Genomic DNA, 20,508 nt, shown 5'->3' on the forward strand with positions numbered 1-20,508 from the left:
GCTGGCTTGAAGGTCGGGTGCTCACCCTGATCCGGGCTTTGAACTGCCAACCTTTCTATTGGTAAGATCTATTGCAGCTCCAATCTTGGGGGTGGAAGGGACCTCTAGGGCCACCTAGTCCAACCCACTGTTGCACCCCTAGGCTGCGTAGGCACCTCAAAACTACACTGGAGCCCCAGAGTATAAGCAAGGAAGCTGTTTATTGAAGATTATATACAAGCAATAGCAAAATCAAAGTTCAGAGTCAATAAAATGGGTTTGCATCCACAAGAACAAAATACTTGAAAATCTAGAAGCAAGAGTCAGTAAAAGTCACTTAAAGAACATGGTCCAAACTGAATAGCAAAGTAATAACATACCAAGAAGGTATCACGAATAGTCCCAAACAAGATTTCCAATATTAATCCAAAGCTTGAGCCAAACTGGAGACACAGGGAGCAAAACTGGAATACAGGAACCAACTCCCAGATTAGTCCAAGGTATAGAGCCCCAGTGGCAAAGTGTGTTAAAGCGCTGAGCTGCTGAACTTGCAGATTGAAAGGTCCCAGGTTCAAATCCCAGGAGCGGAGTGAGCGTCCGCTGTTGCTCCAGCTTCTGCCAACCTAGCAGTTCGAAAACATGCCAATGTGAGTAGATCAATAGGTACTGCTCTGGCAGGAAGGTAACGGTGCTCCATGCAGTCATACTGGCCACATGACCTCGGAGGTGTCTACGGACAACGCCGGCTCTTCAGCTTAGAAATGGAGATGAGCACCAACCCCCAGATTCAGACATGATTGGACTTAGGGGAAACCTTTACCTTTACCTATAGAGTCAATGCTGGAACACAAAGCAAGGGTCTTGGCTGGAACAGAAATCCAAATGGCAAAATCACTGGAACAGTCAACTGGAAAAACACAGGAATAAGAGCAAGGATGGAAGTCAAGACAAGGTACAAGGCTGCAGGGATTCACAAAGCGAAGATCTTCCTTCTTTGGATTTGCAAAGTTACTACCTCTGACTGTGTCAGGGAAAGCAACCCTTCTTAAGGGAAATGCAAGGTCTCATACCATGAGAAGGGTGCTTATTATTTCGCTTCAGGGATAATCACAGGCTGAATTGGCCTTACTCCAGGGTCACCTGACAGCTCAGATGGAGGCTGGGCTACAACACCCACATAATCTAAGCCCTCCTGAAAGATGCCCATTGAGGCTCTCTTTAAAGAACTTCCAAAGATGGGGACTCCGGCATCCTCAACCTGGAGGAAAACACCTTCTTGGCAGGGATGCTCACCACTAACTCTTCCTTCCAGAGTACATCTACACTAGACAATTATTTCAGTTTGGCATCACGTAAACTGCCATGGCTCAATGTTACGGAATCCTGAAAGCTGTAATTTTACAAGATCTTTAGCCTTCTCTGCCAAAGAGAGAAATTACAAATCCCATGATTCCATAGCATTGATCTATGGCAGTTAACCAAGTGTCAAACCGCATTAAATCTATAGTGTAGATGCAGCCCAGAATAGCCAGCCACATGCCCCCCAAAAGGCTGGATTTTCTATAAAAAATCTGGATTAAAAGAAAAGTTTTTAAAATGGATTAAAATGCAAAGGACCTTCTTGTAAGCAAATAAAAGAGAACATGGTGCGTCAGGATCGCAGCGGCTTCAAAGTGAGCATGGTGTATGTGTGGTAATATTCTGAAGATTGAAAATTTATGCATTTTCTAAAATCTCAGACACTCTTCATACACTTTTGACCAAAGCTAGATCATATGTTTTGATCTCCAGGTTCTTTAGATTTTGGTGTATGCACACATTTCCCTTATCTGTCCAAATGACAGGTTTGAAAAACACATTTATCAAGGAAATAATGTGGAGTGACACTCCAGTCCTAATAACACTGCTTTTCTCACATGGATTTTTAAAATCAGGATCTGATGGTGGATTTCTACTACGTATTTGAATTTATCCTTTCTGGCACAGCTACAAGAACTAGAAGCTGCTTTAGAAATAAATTCTAGGGTGAAAAAGAACCCTGTACCTCCCTTTACTTTGGTATGCTCTTTTGCTTTGGATTGAGCATAGCTCCAAGGCATATATGGCCAGCTGTATCTCTAAGATTCTGTTTATAAGCTTCCTCTGGGATGGATCAAATGGGGAATGTGCTCTCTATTTACCAGCCAACCCCATAGGGCTTCTATTGTAAAGAAACAGAGTTGGAAGAGACTTCTAGGACCTTCAGTCCAACCCCATGCCATGCAGGAATACACATTGATCAATTAAGATTTCTGGATTGCTTTTACATGTATTGTTGCCAAGCTGGGTATCACCCATTTTTAATCTGGGCATTTCATTTTTATTGTCTCACATTTTTATTGCCTTACATATCTTGCTGCTGAAATTCATTCCGTTAATTTGGCCCAGCTCTCCAATATGTTACGGTCATTTTGAATTGTAATCTTATGGGTAATTTCTCTATATAGCCTCAGGGTTCAACTCACTTTTGGGTTCTCCCCCATGATCTTATAGCACTTTTAACCTCCTCCATGTTTATAAGTCTCACTTAGTGCACTTTGATCAGTCCATCCTTATGTTTTTATTGATGTGTTTTAACTTTGTCTTATTAATGGTTTGATTTTAATCGTATGTTTTAATTTTTCATTTGTGCGTTTTCGGTATTTGATATTTTTGTATGTAATTTTTTTGCATTTGTGAGTCCCTGCAGGGAGATAGAGGCACAGATATATAATCTGTGCAGACAAGCACTAAGAGGACTTTACAAATTAATAGCAGGAAAGGGTCTGTAACCTTGTGATCTGGGTGGTTGTTTTTAATTAAGAAGAGAGAGTGCAATTTTTGGAGAGCTCTAATTAACACATCCGACCTGTGATTTGAGCAACTTTGGAGAAGAAGCGGATCGTGCTCCCCTGTGATGAATGTGATTCAGAAAGCTATTACACCGAGAGGTGGTAAGGAGACTAAATATAAACACAGCGAGTGGCGGAGTTTCAAGCCAGCCCTGGGAGCCGGGAGCGAGAATTGCGTCTCGGATTCGTTCTTAGTCATCAAAGGACAGCTCATCGCAGCGAAGACGACGCAAAGGCTGAGCCTGGAGGGAAGCTTAAGGTGGCCAAGGCACGGAGGATGGAGGACGGCATCTGTTACAAGCCTTCCTCTTGTCATGATATCACAGGATCAAAGAAAGGTAGAGCTGAAAGGCCATCCAGTCCAACACCATCAAAGCCCTCCTGACAGATGGCCACCCAGTCTTTCTTTAAAGCCCTACAGAGAAGGAGACTCCGTCGGACTCCCAAGTAGCATATGATACCACCAGAATGTTCTTCTTATGCTTTACGTTAAACCTTAGCAGAATAACTTCCCTTGTTCTTTACACTATTATTATTATTTTATTGTACGACACAGCAAACAAGATAGTCATGCTGGATTTCGTATCACAAAAACACAAGTCGAACACTTCCCAAGTGTCTAGGACTGTGTGATGTATTTTCGAATGATGCGTGCAGATCCCAGCAGGGTGGCCTTTTGCAGTTGGCAGATCATGATTTTGTCAATGTCTATTGTTTCCAAATGCCGGCTGAGATCTTTTGGCACGGCACCCAGTGTGCCCATCACCACCGGGACCACCTGCACTGGTTTCTGCCAGAGTCTTTGAAGTTCAATCTTGAGGTCCTGAGAGCGGCTGAGTTTTTCCTGTTGTTTTTCATCAATGTGACTGTCACCTGGGATGGTGACATCAATGATCCAAACCTTTTTCTTTTCCACAACTGTGATGTCTGGTGTCCGTTGCAAGCGTTCCTCTTGTCATGAAATCACAGGATCAAAGAAAGGTAGAGCTGAAAGGCCATCCAGTCCAACACCATCAAAGCCCTCCTGACAGATAGCCACCCAGTCTCTCTTTAAAACCCTATAGAGAATGAGACTCCATCAGACTCCCAAGTAGCATATTATACCGCCAGAATGTTCTTCTTATGCTTTACGTTAAACTTAGCAGAATAACTTCACTTGTTCTTTACATTATTATTATTATTATTATTATTATTATTATTATTATTATTATTATTATTAACTGCATTTCTATACCGCTTTTCTCACCCCTGGGGGGACTCAAAGCGGTTTACAACATAATAAATGGCAAAATTCAATGCCTTACAAATATATAAAAATATATCACATATCTAAATAAAATACATACAACTGTAGATTAAATCCATTAAAACTATAAAAACATCAAACGACTTCCATTTACAGACTATCTTGATCATGGAACCGAAGCTTAGTTTCCAATGAAGATGATCCAGATTTATGCAGAATTTTGCACAAGAAATTTGCACTAGACTCCTCTGGATGCAGCCTAGAATCGCATTGACCTTTTTTGCTGCCGCATCACCACTCTTGGCTCATGTTAATCTTGCCCTCTACTAAGGCCTCTAGGTGAACTGTTTTAAAGCCATCTTATAACTGTTATTGAATCTTTTTCACTGCCTAAGCAAAGTATCACGTATTTCTCCCTGTTGGAATTCATTTGGTTGGTTTTGGCAAAGCTCTCCAATTTGTTAAGGTCATTTTGGATACTTTGGGGTATTTGTTGAAGATGAGATAAGTGCATGATTTATAGTTTTCTCCTTCCTCAATCATGCCCTCTCTAAATACATTGCGCACCGGATTGATTGTCTCAGAGTCAATCCATAAAAATAAATAAACCCATACATAGCAGAGTCCTTATCAGTTGCCAGCAGAGTTTTCCTACACAGCTTTGGTTGGTTTTGGCAAAGCTCTCCAATTTGTTAAGGTAATTTTGGATCCTGATCCTGTCCCCTGGGATATTAGCTCTCTCTCTCAATTTGGTCCCATCTGCAGATGTGATCATCATGTCGAAGGTGGGATAAGCGCGTGATTGATAGTTTTCTCCTTCCTCAATCATGTCTTCCTTAAATACGCTGCACACTGGACTGGTTGCCTCAGAGGCAATCCAGAAAAATAAACCGATACATAGCAGAGTCCTTATCAGTTGTCAGCAGAGTTTTCCTGTACAGCTTAACCTTGTGCTGCTCACTCTTTAAGAAAACCTTTTGACTCCTCCAAACTCACAGTTGAAGCTTTTAATCTTGACAGAGTTGTGGCTGCGCAATGGGTTAAACCCTTGTGTCAGCTGAACTGCTGACCTGAAGATTGGCAATTCTAATCTATGAGATGGGATGAGCTTCTGTTTGTCAGCTCTAGCTTGCGGGGACATGAGAGAACTCTACTATTCTATGATTCTATGAAGCCTCCCAGCAGGATGGTAACACATCTAGGTGTCCCCTGGGCAACGTCTCTGTGGACAGCCAATTCTCTCACACCAGAAGCGACTTGCAGTATGTTCTTAAGTTGATTCTGACACAATAAAAAAAATTCTTGGCACGTTGCTTTATGTGCAGCTATATACACACACATCAGGATCCCCTGATCTCCTATCAGTCATTGGTGGAGATATACCCATGACGCAGATATGAGCAACAGATGTACAATGAAAAGTAAGAGATTCATGGCAAGTGAGAGAGAACACATACTTCCTGCCCTCTTTTATATCCATTGTTGCTCATCATCGTCAACTAGGGACAAAAATGAATGATGCAGCTCTCGTTATGCCTGTCACATGGTCATCATTCAGTTTCTTTTGCATGTTCCTCAAGTTCCACATCATCACTCATTTAACCCTTCAGTAGGTGTGTGACCACATGTCCATTAGAACTGTATTTTCCACCAGTATTACACAATAGGGTTACAGCCAATGCATTCCTGACTAACAACGCATTGTGTTGTCGAAGGCTTTCATGGCCGGAATCAATGGGTTGCTGTTAATTTTCCAGGCTGTATGGCCATGTTCCAGAAGCATTCCCTCCTGACATTTCCCCATGCAGGAAACAACCAGGCTTTGAAGCTGCATGTCACACCTCGGGTTAGCTTCACCTTGCTCAATACACCAGGCTGCACACAGGTTGAAGTCTTTTATAGTTTATTAGGAAATAGGAAAAGGAAAAGCAAAGTTCCAAAAGATTGTTGCAAAAACAAGGCTCTAAGGAATAATCCAAGAAAACATTAGGCATAAAACACTGTTCCATTAATGCATGACAAAGTCCCATGAACATGAATACACAAAGGCTGCAAGATAATCCGGGGAAACAAGAGCTTGCTTCTTGACTCAAACAAGAAGTTGCTTTGACAAAGGCTCCTCTCTCAGCACACTCTTTTAATACCCTTTGCACAGCATGAATGCATTTCTTTGGCCTCTGACCTCCCTCTTGTTTGCTATTCTAATACTTCTGAAAACCCTGAATTCCAAACAACCAGCTCGATCTAAAGATTCCGTTTCGTCAAGGCCAAACAGCTCATTAGCATTAGCATCTGTCTACATGCTATCAGACTGGGAGCTGTCCTTCCTTCTTGAGTCAATTTGCACCTGGCTAGCTTCAGTATCATCTTCAGTATCATCAACACCATTCCCTGCCGTGGGAAAGCCTCCCTGCTTCTCATCTGCCGCAGCAGGAAAACTCTGAACCTGAGTCTCATAATTTCCATCAGAGTCATCTTGAACCTGAATCCCATCATCTTGAACCTGAATCCCATCATCTTGAACCTGAATCCCATCATCTTGAACTTGAATCCCATCATCTTGAGCCCGAATCCCATAATCCCCATCAGAGTCACTCTGAGGCTCCAGCTGAGTCACAACACTGCAAGGCTTTTCAATGCTAATCAAGGTCGCCAATTTCAACATTCACACTTGCCTCAAACAGAGTTCTTTCTTCCACCCTGGACTTTCCACAAATATATAAATCCTACTTGCCTAGTTTACAACAGATCTCACAACCTCTGAGGATTCTTGTCATAGATATGGGTGAAATGCCAGGAGAGAATGCTTCTGGAACATGGCCAGACAGCCCGGAAAACTCACAGCAACCCCCTAACAATGCATTATCTATTCTAATGCAGTGGTTCTCAACCAAGGGTCCTCAGATATTTTTGGCCATCAACTCCCAGAAATCCTAACTGCCGGTGAACTGACTGGGATTTCTGGGAGTTGTAGGCCAAAAACTTCTGGGGTGAGAATAACTCAACACGTCCTGTCTTCTTTGCCATCATTGAAGTCATCATCCTTGTTGAATGTCTTGAAAGGCCAAGGGCAGGAGCATCTTTATGGTCCCCAATTGGCCTCTCCTCTCGAGAATCCTCTTGTATTGGTCAGAATTCCAAAGTTTTCAAATATTCTTTCTGACCTGTGAGTCGAGAGGGACCATTTGCTCCTATTTTCAATTGTATATCTGAATGCATACACAAGCATGTATTTGAGAGTGCATTTACACTGTAGAATTATCGCAGTTTGATGCCACTTAAGTTTCGATGGCTCAATGGAGTTATATGAGGGTTGAATAAAAAATAATGCCTCCACCTTCATTACTTGGGTTAGGATGGGAGTATTTTAATAAATCAAATGCAGAAATAATCCCTAGAATGTGTTCTTTAACTACCACTATTCACTTTTCCACATCATCACCAGACAATTGGATACATTTCTGCCAATGATGAACAGGTTTTCTGAAGCCGTCACAGAAGAAGTTGACACTCTGTTTCCGCAACCGGCGTCTCGCAGGACCCATCATGCACAGTTAGCCAAGCAAAGCAATAATGTGACCCACACGTTCTTGTGAAATGCCGATGATGCTTGAATTTTCTCTCTGAGTGATACGACGATCATCCTGAATCAATCTGTCCAACTTTTGCTTGTGAACCTCGGTGGTTGCTGTTACAGGACGTCATGCAAGTCAGATGTTTCCACCTCAACACCTTTAAATTTACTCGCCCAGCGATGCACAGGACTCACATCAACACAATCCCCATAAACAGCTTGCATTCTCTGATGGATCTCCTTTGGGGTGACACCTTCTGCCGTCAAGAATTCAATGACTGACCATTACTTAAGTCGCATTGACTGACTGTCTGTGCAGGGTTCCATACCTCGCACTTTAACAACACAACCGTTCAATGCTAAGGCTTCCCACCAAAGGGAACTAACTGTAGAGGAGTGTCTAGAGAAAAAGCCAGGACCTGCCGCAGACCAGGACTGCCATCTCTTGAGTTACGAAGGTGGAGCTATTACTTTTCATTCAATCCTCGTAGTTTGGTGAGACACCAATGCTGTAAAGACTTTGTGCAACTACATCTCCTGGGATTCCACATCATTGAGCCATGGCAGATCAAGTGGTATCAAACTGGATTCATTCTGCAGTGTAGATGCATCCCGAGACTGGCCATGTGCCTGTTTTTCGACTCCTGGTTTTTCGCGTCAGCTCATTCTGCACCTCTGAAAAACCTGTAGCTCCAAGCCATCCATCTCCATGGCAATAAGGCGTCTCGGGCGGCTCTTTCTTCTGAGTCAGCCTTGCGCCCTTGACAATTAAATAAACACGGGGCCCCGAGTGCGAGAGCCGTCAGTCGCGCCGTGGTTGTCGTGACAACCGGGGTATATTTAGAAAAGGAACAAGGGGCTCATTCGCACTTTCGTTTCCAGTTGACATTGCTGCGTTGGGAGGGAGGTGGCATCATGCGCATCTGCGTGTGAGCAAAATGATGGGTTTCAAATCCCATCATCCCCTTTTTGAAATGGTATTGCAATGCAGGTACCCATCTCTGAAGTGAAAGGAGTAAAAAAAGGGAACCTGTCAAGGTTTTTGCCTTGTCCATAAAGGATTTGCCTTTTCTGAAGCTGAGAGAGTGTGGGCTTCACCAAGGCCATCCAAAGGGTTTCCAAGGCCAAGCTTTGGTTCCAGAAGAGCCCGGGCTGTGGCGCAGGCGGGAGAGCAAGCCAGTGCAATTAACTGCAATGAATCACTCTGACCAGGAGGTCATGAGTTCGAACCCTGCTCGGAGCCTATGTTTGTCTTGTCTTTGTTCTATGTTAAAAGGCATTGAATGTTTGCCTATATGTGTAATGTGATTTGCCCTGAGTCCCCTTCGGGGTGAGAAAGAAGGTCGGAATATAAATGCTGTAAATAAACAAACAAATAAATAAGAGGGCTTCCTTTTGCCTTTTCTCTGAGGCTGAGAGAGTGTGACTTGCCCAGAGTCAACCAATGGGTTGCCAATTGCCATGATTAAGCAGGAATTCGAACCCAGGCCTCTGCAGCCTTAGTCTCACATTAATACTGTATTGGTTTTCATTATGTGTAAATGGACTTCTGCTAGGAAGGCTTCGATTGAGTAGTCTTGCCTGGCAGAATGGGGTCAGACTATTGGACCTTTGGGATCCCCTCCAACTCTGTGTTTCTCCATTTCTTTCTGCTAAACTTCTCTTAAATGTGGCTCATAGTCCTACCTGCAAATGTGGATGGCCAACTGTATATTACCATGCTGTGTATAATCTTAGTTCATCTTTTAAAATCTTTATTACAACTATGTTTTACTCACTCGCTGTTTTAGACTTGCAGGCTTTTTTAAAAAAATGAACTGATATTTAATTGCATTTAAAATGCATCATCATCGTCGTCGTCATCATCACTACCACCCCATTCTTTTGTCTTGATCTGGTCTTAGACATTTTTTTTTTAAAAAAAAATATGGTGTATCAATATTAAAATAGAATCAGAAAAGGTGTCATTATCTCAGCCACCTTTTCTGATGATTCAGTGTACACAGGATTGTGTGATTTTAAGCAATTGTTTTAATTGACATGTTTTAATGATGCAATTTTAATGTATATGTTGTTTATGTTGACGTGGTCAAGGCATGAAATTGTGCCTTTGTTGTAAGCCACCCTGAGTATCCTTCAGGGTGAGAAAGGTGGGATATAAATAAATTACACAAATATTAAAATACACAAAAATATATTAAAATAGAATCAAGTCTACAAGTCAATTAAAAACAAGGAGAAACTGTTAAAATAATTGTTTGCGCTGCATCACGAGTCTTTGGAAACCATCTTGCGTCTTGCAATGGGGGGAAAGTGTGATATACCGTATATACTCGAGTATAAGCCGACCCGAATGTAAGCCGAGGCACCTAATTTTATCCCAAAAAAACCTGGGAAAAGATTGACTCAAGTATAAGCTGAGAGTGGTAAATTTCAGAAATAAAAATAGATACCAGTAAAATTACATAGATTGAGGCATCAGTATGTTAAATGTTTTTGAATATTTACATAAAGCTCAAATTTAAGATAAGACTGTCCAACTCTGATCTAATCACTATTCTCATCTTCTTCAATGTAAATGTGCTTTTAATAATCCTTTTAATAATAATAGAGTAAAATAATACATGTAATAATAAATAGAGTAAAATAATAAATACAATAATAATGGTAATAAGATCAGAGTGAAATAATATATGTATTAATAATAATAAAAATGGAGTAAAATAAATGTAATAGTAGCAACAATAATAGAGAAAAATAATAAATGTGATAATACCAATAATAATAGAGAAAAATAATAAATGTACCATATATCCTCGAGTATAAGCTGACCCAAATATAAGCCAACCAGGACCCTCACCCGAGTATAAGCCGAGGGGGGCCTTTTCAGTCTTTAAAAAAGGGCTGAAAAACTAGGCTTATATTCGAGTATATACAGTAAGCAAAATAAAGAAAAAACACAATGTGTTGTTGAAGGCTTTCATGGCTGGAATCTCTGGGTTGTTGTGAGTTTTCCAGGCTGTATGGCCATGTTCCAGAAGCATTCTCTCCTGACGTTTCGCCTGCATCTGTGGCAAGCATCCTCAAAGGTTTGTTCAGAGATCTGAACAAACTCCATTTGCCTAGTTTCCAACAAGCCTTACAACCTCTGAGGATGCCTGCCATAGATGTGGGTGAAACGTCAGGAGAGAATGCTTCTGGAACATGGCCAGACAGCCCGGAAAACTCACAGCAACCGAATAAACACAATAATTTCTTCTCTGGCACTCCATCATGGACTTTAATCCAACCCTGAAACCTGATCGTAATCCAACTATGTTTTTTTGTGCTTCTGTTCACAGGTTTCCTCAAACGTTGCCGGTGAAGGTTGGCCTTCTTGGGTGAGGACCTTATATACGGAGGTAAGATGGACAGCTATAGTGTCACCACAAATAATTAGGAAATCTTGGGGCTGCTCAACTGGTTGCCTGAATCATGGGGTACATCTAAACTGTAGAATGAATGCAGTTTGACAACACTTTGACTGCCCGGGACAGCTGGAGGGCCGAAGTTTGCCCATGGCTGCTATAGACCTTGCCAAAGTACAACATACTGTCAGGACCCAGGCTACGGAGCACCAATAACCATACGCAGAGGCCAGACTCTATCTAATATCTTTATTAAAGGAATATAAAAAACAAGTGAAGAATATAGTTCAGAAGTAGACCTTTCAGGAAAGGCCAAATTTAGTCCAGTAAAATGATGTCCAATATGTGATATTAAAGTCCAAAGTTATAATCCAATAACCGAAACACACACTTTGCCAAGTGTGGGGAGATGACAAGGTCTTTTAGTCCATAGAAGCTTGACAACAAGGCTAGAGAACAAACTAGATTCTTGGCAAAACAAGACTTGATACGAGGCAAAACAAGAAGCAAGAACAAGGTCCGTGGCGAGGTCCGGGGAACAAGGCAGGCTTGGAACTTGGTCCTGGAAACAAGGAACTGGAGTTGTGTAGTCCACACACGATCTCACTCCTCCAGCTGACGAGTTGACTCCGCAAGGTTTCCTTCGCGGTAAAACACCTAAATAGGGTCTCGTTTCCCGCCAGAAGAACACTTTCCCTGGAGAACGAGAAGTGAAACCCAACTCCGTCCAGATGCATGACTCCTTAGAATTTCCCAAGGGAAGCAGACCTAATCAGCTAATTGTTTGGCTGCGATTCTGAGGCTCCGGCGATTCGCCTCCCTAGCGCCTCTATCTCTATTATAATTGTCCTTTCGAGAAAACGGGGGAGAATTCTGCCCAAGGCTTGTTTGGCTGACTTCTTGAGGGCAAACATCCTCCAGGTGCAGGGGCTCCGATTCTGGCTGAACCGGTGGAAATCCCATGTTTTCCTCCTCATCTGCCACAATAGTACTAGGAACGGGACTACAAGGCCCATGAGACATCACACATACATAGTTACATAGAACTGAGCCATGCCTGTTATGGCAGTCAAACCAAAGCAGAATAAAGTGGGACTATGACTTTTCTCAATCTCGACACAATACTCCTCTTGTTGCAGCTCTGAATCGCATTGGTCTTTTAAGCTGCAGCATGACATTTTTGGGCTCACGTTCCACTTCGAGATCCCTTTCCCATGAACTGTTTCCAAGTCATCCGGCATTGGTGCATTTCATAGGAGAAGGGGCTCTTAAATTTTTTCAGCCGCAGAGCTGTTTTTGAAGCAAAAGTTTCTCGTGGAGCCCCAAGAAATGCTTCTATATTATAGTATACATTACATTATATAGTGTGTGTGTGTGTATATATATATATACAGCAGGCAAGGGCTGGGCCAGTGGCAGATGGATAAAAAGTGTTTATGTGAACTAATTCACATAGTGCAAGAAAAGAGGGAATTAACAATACAATATTTAACATGAAGAACAATTCTAACCAACATAAACTTAACAGTATTTCATTGGAAGGGCTCAGAAGCCATACAGTCCAACTCCCTTCTGCCATGCAAGAAAAGCACAATCAAAGGACCCCTAACAGATGGCCATCTAGCCTTTGTAATAATAATAATAATAATAATAATAATAATAATAATAATAATAATAATAATAATAAGAATAAGAAGAAGAAGAAGAAGAAGAAGAAGAAGAAGGAGGAGGAGGAGGAGAATGATAATAATAAATAATAATCACCCTACCGGGATCCGCGCGCATCATCCGAAAATACATCACACAGTCCTAGACACTTGGGAAGTGTTGGACTTGTGATTTTGTGATATGAAATCCAGCATATCTATCTTGTTTGCTGTGTCATAAAATAATAATAATAATAATAATAATAATAATAATAATAATAATAATAATAGCAGAAATTCCAGGGGCCATCCAGTCCAACCCTCTTCTGCCATGCCAGAAAAGCACAATCAAAGCAACCCCAACAGATTGCCACCCGACTTTTGTAATAATAATAATAATAATAATAATAATAATAATAATAATAATAGGAGAAATCCCAGGGGCCATCCAGTCCAGCCCTCTTCTGCCGTGCCAGAAAAGCACAATCAAAGCAACCCCAACAGATTGCCACCCGACTTTTGTAATAATAATAATAATAATAATAATAATAATAATAATAATAATAGGAGAAATCCCAGGGGCCATCCAGTCCAGCCCTCTTCTGCCGTGCCAGAAAAGCACAATCAAAGCAACCCCAACAGATCGCCACCCGGCTTTTGTAATAATAATAATAATAATAATAATAATAATAATAATAATAGGAGAAATCCCAGGGGCCATCCAGTCCAGCCCTCTTCTGCCATGCCAGAAAAGCACAATCAAAGCAACCCCAACAGATTGCCACCCGACTTTTGTAATAATAATAATAATAATAATAATAATAATAATAATAATAATAATAATAGGAGAAATCCCAGGGGCCATCCAGTCCAGCCCTCTTCTGCCGTGCCAGAAAAGCACAATCAAAGCAACCCCAACAGATCGCCACCCGGCTTTTGTAATAAATAATAATAATAATAATAATAATAATAATAATAATAATAATAATAATATCTATCTTGTTTGCTTTGTCATAAAATAATAATAATAATAATAATAATAATAATAATAATAATAATAAGAAGAAGAAGAAGAAGAAGAAGAAGAAGAAGAATGAGAATGATAATAATAATCAAAGAAACCCCAGGGGCCATCCAGTTCAACCTTCTTCTGCCATGCAGGAAAAGCACAATCAAATCACCCCCAACAGATGGCCATCCAGCCTTTGTAATAATAATAATTAATAATAATAATTAATAATAATAATTAATAATTATTAATAATAATTTCCAAGTCTTGCAAAGTTAGTTGGAGTGGTCATTAAGTCATAAGTGAGAGTCCTCCACCTGTGGCACCCAAATGTTTCTCTTTTTCTGGTAGGGATTTTGGCTTTGCTGTTTTTGTTTTTGTCCTTTTGCTCAACCTGTAAATTGCAAAGAGAAGCAGACTTCTTTGTCATTCAAGTACCCTGTCTATTACAGGCAATTGTGGGTATTAATTAAAAGGCAAGAGGGGAAAAGCAGACGGGGAATTAATAAAAGTGCGTCAGAATTTGGTCCAAGGCTGTCGCTCGCTAGTTGCTGGGATACAGATATTTTGCAGCTCTCTTGCTCTCGCTTGTTTTGCTCTCTTGACACTCGCTTGGAGGATGACAAGCAGAGACAAGGGTCCGGTTGTCGGTCACTTCTCGTCATTGTTATGGCCGTGTTTTGCTTGAACTCACTCCCCGAACCCGTTTCCTCTTCCATTGCTGCTGTTGTTGTTTGTTGTCCTGTGGCATCATGTTTATGACTTCGAATCATAGGCATTGCAAGAGATCCCAAGGGTCATCTAGTCCAACCTCTTTCTGCCAAACAAGGAGACACAATCTGAGCCCTCCTGACAGATGGCCATCCAGCCATCTGTCTAGAGGTATCCTTCAGTGCTTTCAGCTTACTCCAATTACTGCAAATTGAATTTAAAGTGCTAAAAAGTTTGCATTTATTTAATACTAGCTGTGCCCGGCCACGCGTTGCTGTGGCGAAGTATGGTGGTATGGGAAATAAAGTATTGAGGAATTGGTGGTAGTTAAGGTAAAGGGTAAACGTTTTCCCCTGACTCTGGGGGTTGGTGCTCATCTCCATTTCTAAGCCGAAGAGCCGGCGTTGTCCGTAGACTCCTCCAAGGTCATGTGGGATGACTGCATGAAGCGGCGTTACCTTCCCGCCGGAGCAGTTCCTATTGACGCACTCACATTTGCATGCTTTTGAACTTCTGGGTTGGCAGAAGCTGGGGCTAACAGTGGGGGCTCTCTCCGCTCCCCCAATTCAAACCTGCGGCCTTTCGGTCCAGAAGTTCAGCAGCTCAGCACTTAACACGCTGCGCCATCAGGGGATATTATTTCCTAAAGGTTGTGAATATACAATATTTCTGATTGGTTTTTTTGTCTATTGGAGGCAAGTATGAATGCTGCAATTAGGAAAAATGATTAGGATGTAATGGCCTTGCAGCTTTAAAGCCTGGCTGTTTCCTCCCTGAGTGAATGTTTTGTTGGGAGGTGTTAGCTGGCCCTGATTGTTTCCTGTCTGGAATTCCCTTGTTTTCAGAGTGGTGTTCTTTGCGATATTTTATGTGCTTCTACTGTCTATGGCCCTGAGAAAACAGAGGATTTGCCAGACTTTGATGATGGGAATATTTGTTGGGAGGTGTTAGCTGGCCCTGATTGTTTCCTGTGTGGAATTCCCCAGTTTTCAGAGTGTTGTTCTATGTCTATTGTTCTGATTTTAGAGATTTTATTGTTCTGTGTTATTATACCACATTAATTTTTATATATTCTGATTTTAGTGTTTTGTTGTGTTATCAAATTTTGAGGTTGGGGGGCCTGTAGTTTTGTTGTTTTGTTGGTCGCTGTGATGTCATCACTCATTTATATATATAGATTGTAGAATTAATACTACTTAAAATTGTGATGGTTCAACGCTATGGAATCTTAGGATTTGTAGCTTCATGTGGCCTTTAGCCTTCTCTGCCAAAGGGTGTAAACTATACATCCCAGCATCACTCCATAGCATTGGGCTGTGACAGTTAAAGTGGTGCCAAAGTGCATTAGTTCTAATAGTTGGACCCTTGAGTCATCTTGGCTCATTTGGAGAGTTTAGGCTTTATTTGCTCTTGAGAAAATCAAAGCCTTTGTCAAACTACAACTCCCAGGATTTCATAGCATTGAGCTATCACAGTTAAAGTGGTGCCAAAGTGCATTTATTCTGCGGTGTAGAATATGCCTCAACGGTTGAAGTGAAGAATTAATACTACTTAAAATTACAGTGGTTCAATGCTATGGAATCCTAGGATTTGTAGCTTCATGTGGCCTTTAGCCTTTTTTGCCAAAGAGTGTAAACTATACATCCCAGCATCACTCCATAGCATTGGGCTGTGACAGTTAAAGTGGTGCCAAAGTGCATTAGTTCTAATAGTTGGACCCTTGAGTCATCTTGGCTCATTTGGAGAGTTCAGGCTTTATTTGCTCTTGAGAAGATCAAAGCCTTTGTCAAACTACAACTCCCAAGATTTCATATCATTGAGCTACCACCAGAGCCGGCCCTAGGTAGTTTTCAAGTGTAGGCGAACAGAATTTTGGCGCCCCCCCCCAAACCAATCACTGAAAAATAAAAGCGTTGGATAAGCGAAAATGTTGGATAATAAGGAAAGATAAAGGAAAAGCCTATTAAACATCAAATTACATTATGATTTTACAAATTAAGCACCAAAACATCATGTTTTACAACAAATCAATAGAAAAAGCAGTTCAATACATGGTTTATGTTATGTAGGAATTACTATATTTGCAAATTTAGCACTAAACATTGAACAGGGATATAGGGCAGTGTGGACTTAGATAACCCAGATAGCCCTCAGTATTGAAAAAAACCCTCTAAAATCAGGACAATAAATAAAGAACAACACTCTGAAAGCAGAAGAAACCCAGACAGTAAACAATCAGGGACAGCTAACTCCTCCCAAAAAAAGATTCTCCCAGGCAAGAAGAAGCCAGGCCTTGAAGCCACAGGGCCATTAAATGCTAATCAAGGTGATTAATTACAACATTCACACCTGCTTCAAAGAAGAGTTCTTTCTCCCACCCTGGACCTTCTACAGATATATAAACCCCACATACCTAGCTTCTAAGTTCCCACAGACCTCACAATCTCTGAAGGCCCCAAAGGTGGGCTTGCGTGTTGCGAAGGTGGGTCCGCGCTGGCCAGAAGGCCCGGAAGAGAAGGAGGTGGAGAGTGGTGCCCTCCTCCCAGGACGATGGTGCCCCCGGGACGATGGCGCCACAGGCAAGTGCCTAGTTCGCCTTATGGTTGGACCGCCTCTGGCTACCACAGTGCCAAAGTGCATTTATTCTCCAAGATTGAATCCAAGATTGAAGTGCATTCTTGTTCTGCCTGCGATGCTCTCCCCTCCATCTCCTCCCGTTGCCAAAAACCCGTGCTGCTCCGTGGCTTGTGACTAACCAAATATTGCCATTTCCTCTTGCTTCGTCGTCTTCCTCGAAACCATATGGGGAGCTCCAGGGAAGCATATGGTCCCTTTCAGGAAAAGCATATTGATGAAGAACGGACAGATTAGAGCGTTTGCCAGTCTGCTTTGGATGTCTGGCTGGCCCACCACCACGGCTCCGTTTATGTCTCCGGCAAGATAGTCTCCAAAGTGGCAGACTGCGAGACGGACGGGAGTTTGCAGGCATCACATGGTGAAAATATAAGCAGAGTGTGGGCACATCTACACTGCAGAATGAATGCAGTTTGATACCACTTTAACAGCTATGGCTCAATGCTGTGGAATCCTGGAAGCTGGAGTTTTGCAAGCCCTCCTCTGCCAAAGAGTGTTGGTCACTCACCAAACTACATCTCCTAGGATTCCAAAACATTGAGCCATAGCAATTAAATTGGTGTCAAACTGCATTGATTCTTTTGTGAAAATGCACCTTAGGAGGTGAAAGAAAGACGCAGAGTTGATTCTCTGTGTAGTACTAGGTTTCCAAGAACAGGATGGGAACATTTTCATCCTCATCCACTTCATTTTGGAGTACCATCTGGGTGCAGTAGTTTGAGTATCCAACAATGCTGTTGGAGAACACAATTCGAATCCCAATTTGGTCGTGGAAACCCATCAGGTGAAGTTAGGTGAGTCACATACTCTCAGCCCCAGAAAACCCAACTATAAGGCTGGGTTTGGGTTTCCAAAGTTGGAAAAGACTTGAAGGCACACAGCAACAAACTTTATCTTATTATATCATTAGTATTGTTGAAGGCTTTTGTGGCTGGAATCAATGGGTTGCCGTGAGTTTTTCGGGCTGTATGGTCACGTTCCAGCAGCATTCCCTCCTGACATTTCACCTGCATCTGTGGCTAATGGCATCTTCAGAGGTTATGCTGGCAGTGAGTCAAGTGGAGTGTGTGTGTGTGTGTGTGTGTGTGTGTGTGTATCTATATATATAAAAGAGTGATGGCATCAGGGCAGCGGACAAAACAACAAAACTACAGGCCCCCCAACCTCGAAATTTGACAACACAACCCATCATTCACGGTTCTAGGTTGATACAACAAAAAGAAAAGAAAAATAAAGTCCTAATTACAGGGAGAGGAATAATAGTTTTTATTCAATTGCTGCCAGTTAGAAGGCTAAGCTCCGCCCACTTGGTCTCCTAGCAAACCTACTCAGCCCAGGGGACAAGAAGACTTAGGCCTTTTCCACAGATTATCAGATTTTAACTGGATTATATGGCAGTGTAGACTCAAGGCCCTTCCACATCTATATAACCCATTTAGAATCTTATATTATCTGCTTTGAACTGGATTATCTTGACTCCACACTGCCATATAATCCACTTCAGTGTGTATACTAAACATAAAGACAGCCATACAACAGACATTCAATACCAACACTAGAATCATAGAATCATAGAATCATAGAATAGTAGAGTTGGAAGAGACCACATGGGCCATCTAGTCCAACCCCCTGCTAAGAAGCAGGAAATCGCATTCAAAGCACCCCCGACAGATGGCCATCCAGCCTCTGCTTAAAAACCTCCAAGGAAGGAGCCTCCACCACGGCCCGGGGGAGAGAGTTCCACTGCAGAACAGCCCTTCTCACAGTGAGGAAGTTCTTCCTGATGTTCAAGTGGAATCTCCTTTCCTGTACTTTGAAGCCCTTGTTCCCTTGCGTCCTAGTCTGCAGGGCAGCAGAAAACAAGCTCTCTCCCTCCTCCCTATGACTTCCCTTCACGTATTTGTACATGGCTCTCATGTCTCCTCTCAGCCTTCTCTTCTGCAGGCTAAACATGCCCAGCTCTTTAAGCCGCTCCTCATAGGGCTTGTTCTCCAGACCCTTAATCATTTTAGTCTCCCTCCTCTGGACGCTTTCCAGCTTGTCAACATCTCCCTTCAACTGTGGTGCCCAAAATTGGACTCAGTGTGATTCCAGGTGTGGTCTGACCAAGGCGGAATAGAGGGGAGCATAACTTCCCTGGATCTAGACGCTATTCCCCTATTGATGAGGCCAGAATCCCATTGGCTTTTTTAGCAGCCGCATCACATTGTTGGCTCATGTTTAACTTGTTCCCCACGAGGACTCCAAGGTCTTTTTCGCACACACTGCTGTCAAGCCAGGCATCGTCCCCCATTCTGTATCTTTGATTTCCATTTTTTCTGCCGAAGTGAAGTATCTTGCATTTGTCCCTGTTGAACTTCATTTTGTTAGTTTCGGCCAATCATCTCTCTCGTCTGTCAAGATCGTTTTGAATTCTGCTCCTGTCTTCTGGAGTGTTAGCTATCCCTCCCAGTTTTGTGTCGTCTGCAAACTTGATGATCGTGCCTTCTAACCCTTCGTCTAAGTCGTTAATAAAGATGTTGAACAGAACCGGGCCCAGGACGGAGCCCTGCGGCACTCCACTCGTGACTTCTTTCCAAGATGAAGACGACGCATTGGTGAGCACCCTTTGGGTTCATTCGCTTAGCCAATTACAGATCCACCTAACCGTAGTTTTGTCTACCTCAACAATTTCTCACCAACACCACCAGACAACGCCACAGCAACACGTGGCCGGGCACAGCTAGTGTGTGTATATATATGTGTGTGTGTGTGTGTGTGTGTGTGTGTGTGGAATAATGTCCAGGGTGGGAAAAAGAAAGAACTTGTCTATTTAGAGCAAGTGTGAATGTTGCAATTAGCAAGCTTGAATAGCATTGAGTGGCCTTGCAGCTGCAAAGTCCATCAGTAGAGCATAAGGGTAGCCTGACCTTTGTTGCCTGGAGGCATCCTCTGTTTAGGAAGTGTTGACTGGCCCTAGTAGTATTAATAGTTATACCCTGCTTTTCTCTCCCAACAATGAGACTCAAAGCGGCTTACATTATATCCCCCTCCAATTGAGACTGAGTCCAAATTATAGATTAAAACAAATGCAATAGCTAAATGATAAAGAAATCTGAATATATTTCAGATTTCTGCATATGATTGTGAACATTGGAGAATGGAAAAGAGCAGACAGAAAAATAAGACTGGAATGTGGTGCTGGAGGAGAGTTCTGTGGATAACTTTGTATGCTCAAAATACCAATAAATGAGTCTGAAATGAAGTGAAACGTGAATGCTCCCTAGAAGCCAAGATGACTAAGCCTGAGAAGAAAGGACTCGCCAGAAAAGACAATAAGGCTTGGAAAAGTGGAAGGCAAGAGGAGAAGAGGAAGGCACCTTAAAGGGAAAAGGCTCAACCAGAATTACCCTACTAGGAAACTTAGATTTCAATTGCAAAAAATTCCCCTGT

General features: G+C 42.1%; 1 protein-coding gene across 3 annotated transcripts in view; it reads left to right on the plus strand.

Moving 5' to 3' along the window:
- The window catches only part of lpp (LIM domain containing preferred translocation partner in lipoma), a 420,779-nt gene that overhangs the window by 138,223 nt on the left and 262,048 nt on the right, over positions 1 to 20,508 (plus strand). For all 3 annotated transcript variants that reach the window (XM_062976935.1, XM_062976933.1, XM_062976934.1), the window contains one exon: positions 11,011 to 11,070. The gene's annotated coding sequence lies outside the window, so the exon portion shown is untranslated. The remainder of the gene's footprint in view (positions 1 to 11,010; positions 11,071 to 20,508) is intronic.

The sequence above is a fragment of the Anolis carolinensis genome, chromosome 3 (assembly GCF_035594765.1).
Source record: "Anolis carolinensis isolate JA03-04 chromosome 3, rAnoCar3.1.pri, whole genome shotgun sequence".
Classification (NCBI taxonomy): Eukaryota; Metazoa; Chordata; class Lepidosauria; order Squamata; family Dactyloidae; genus Anolis; species Anolis carolinensis.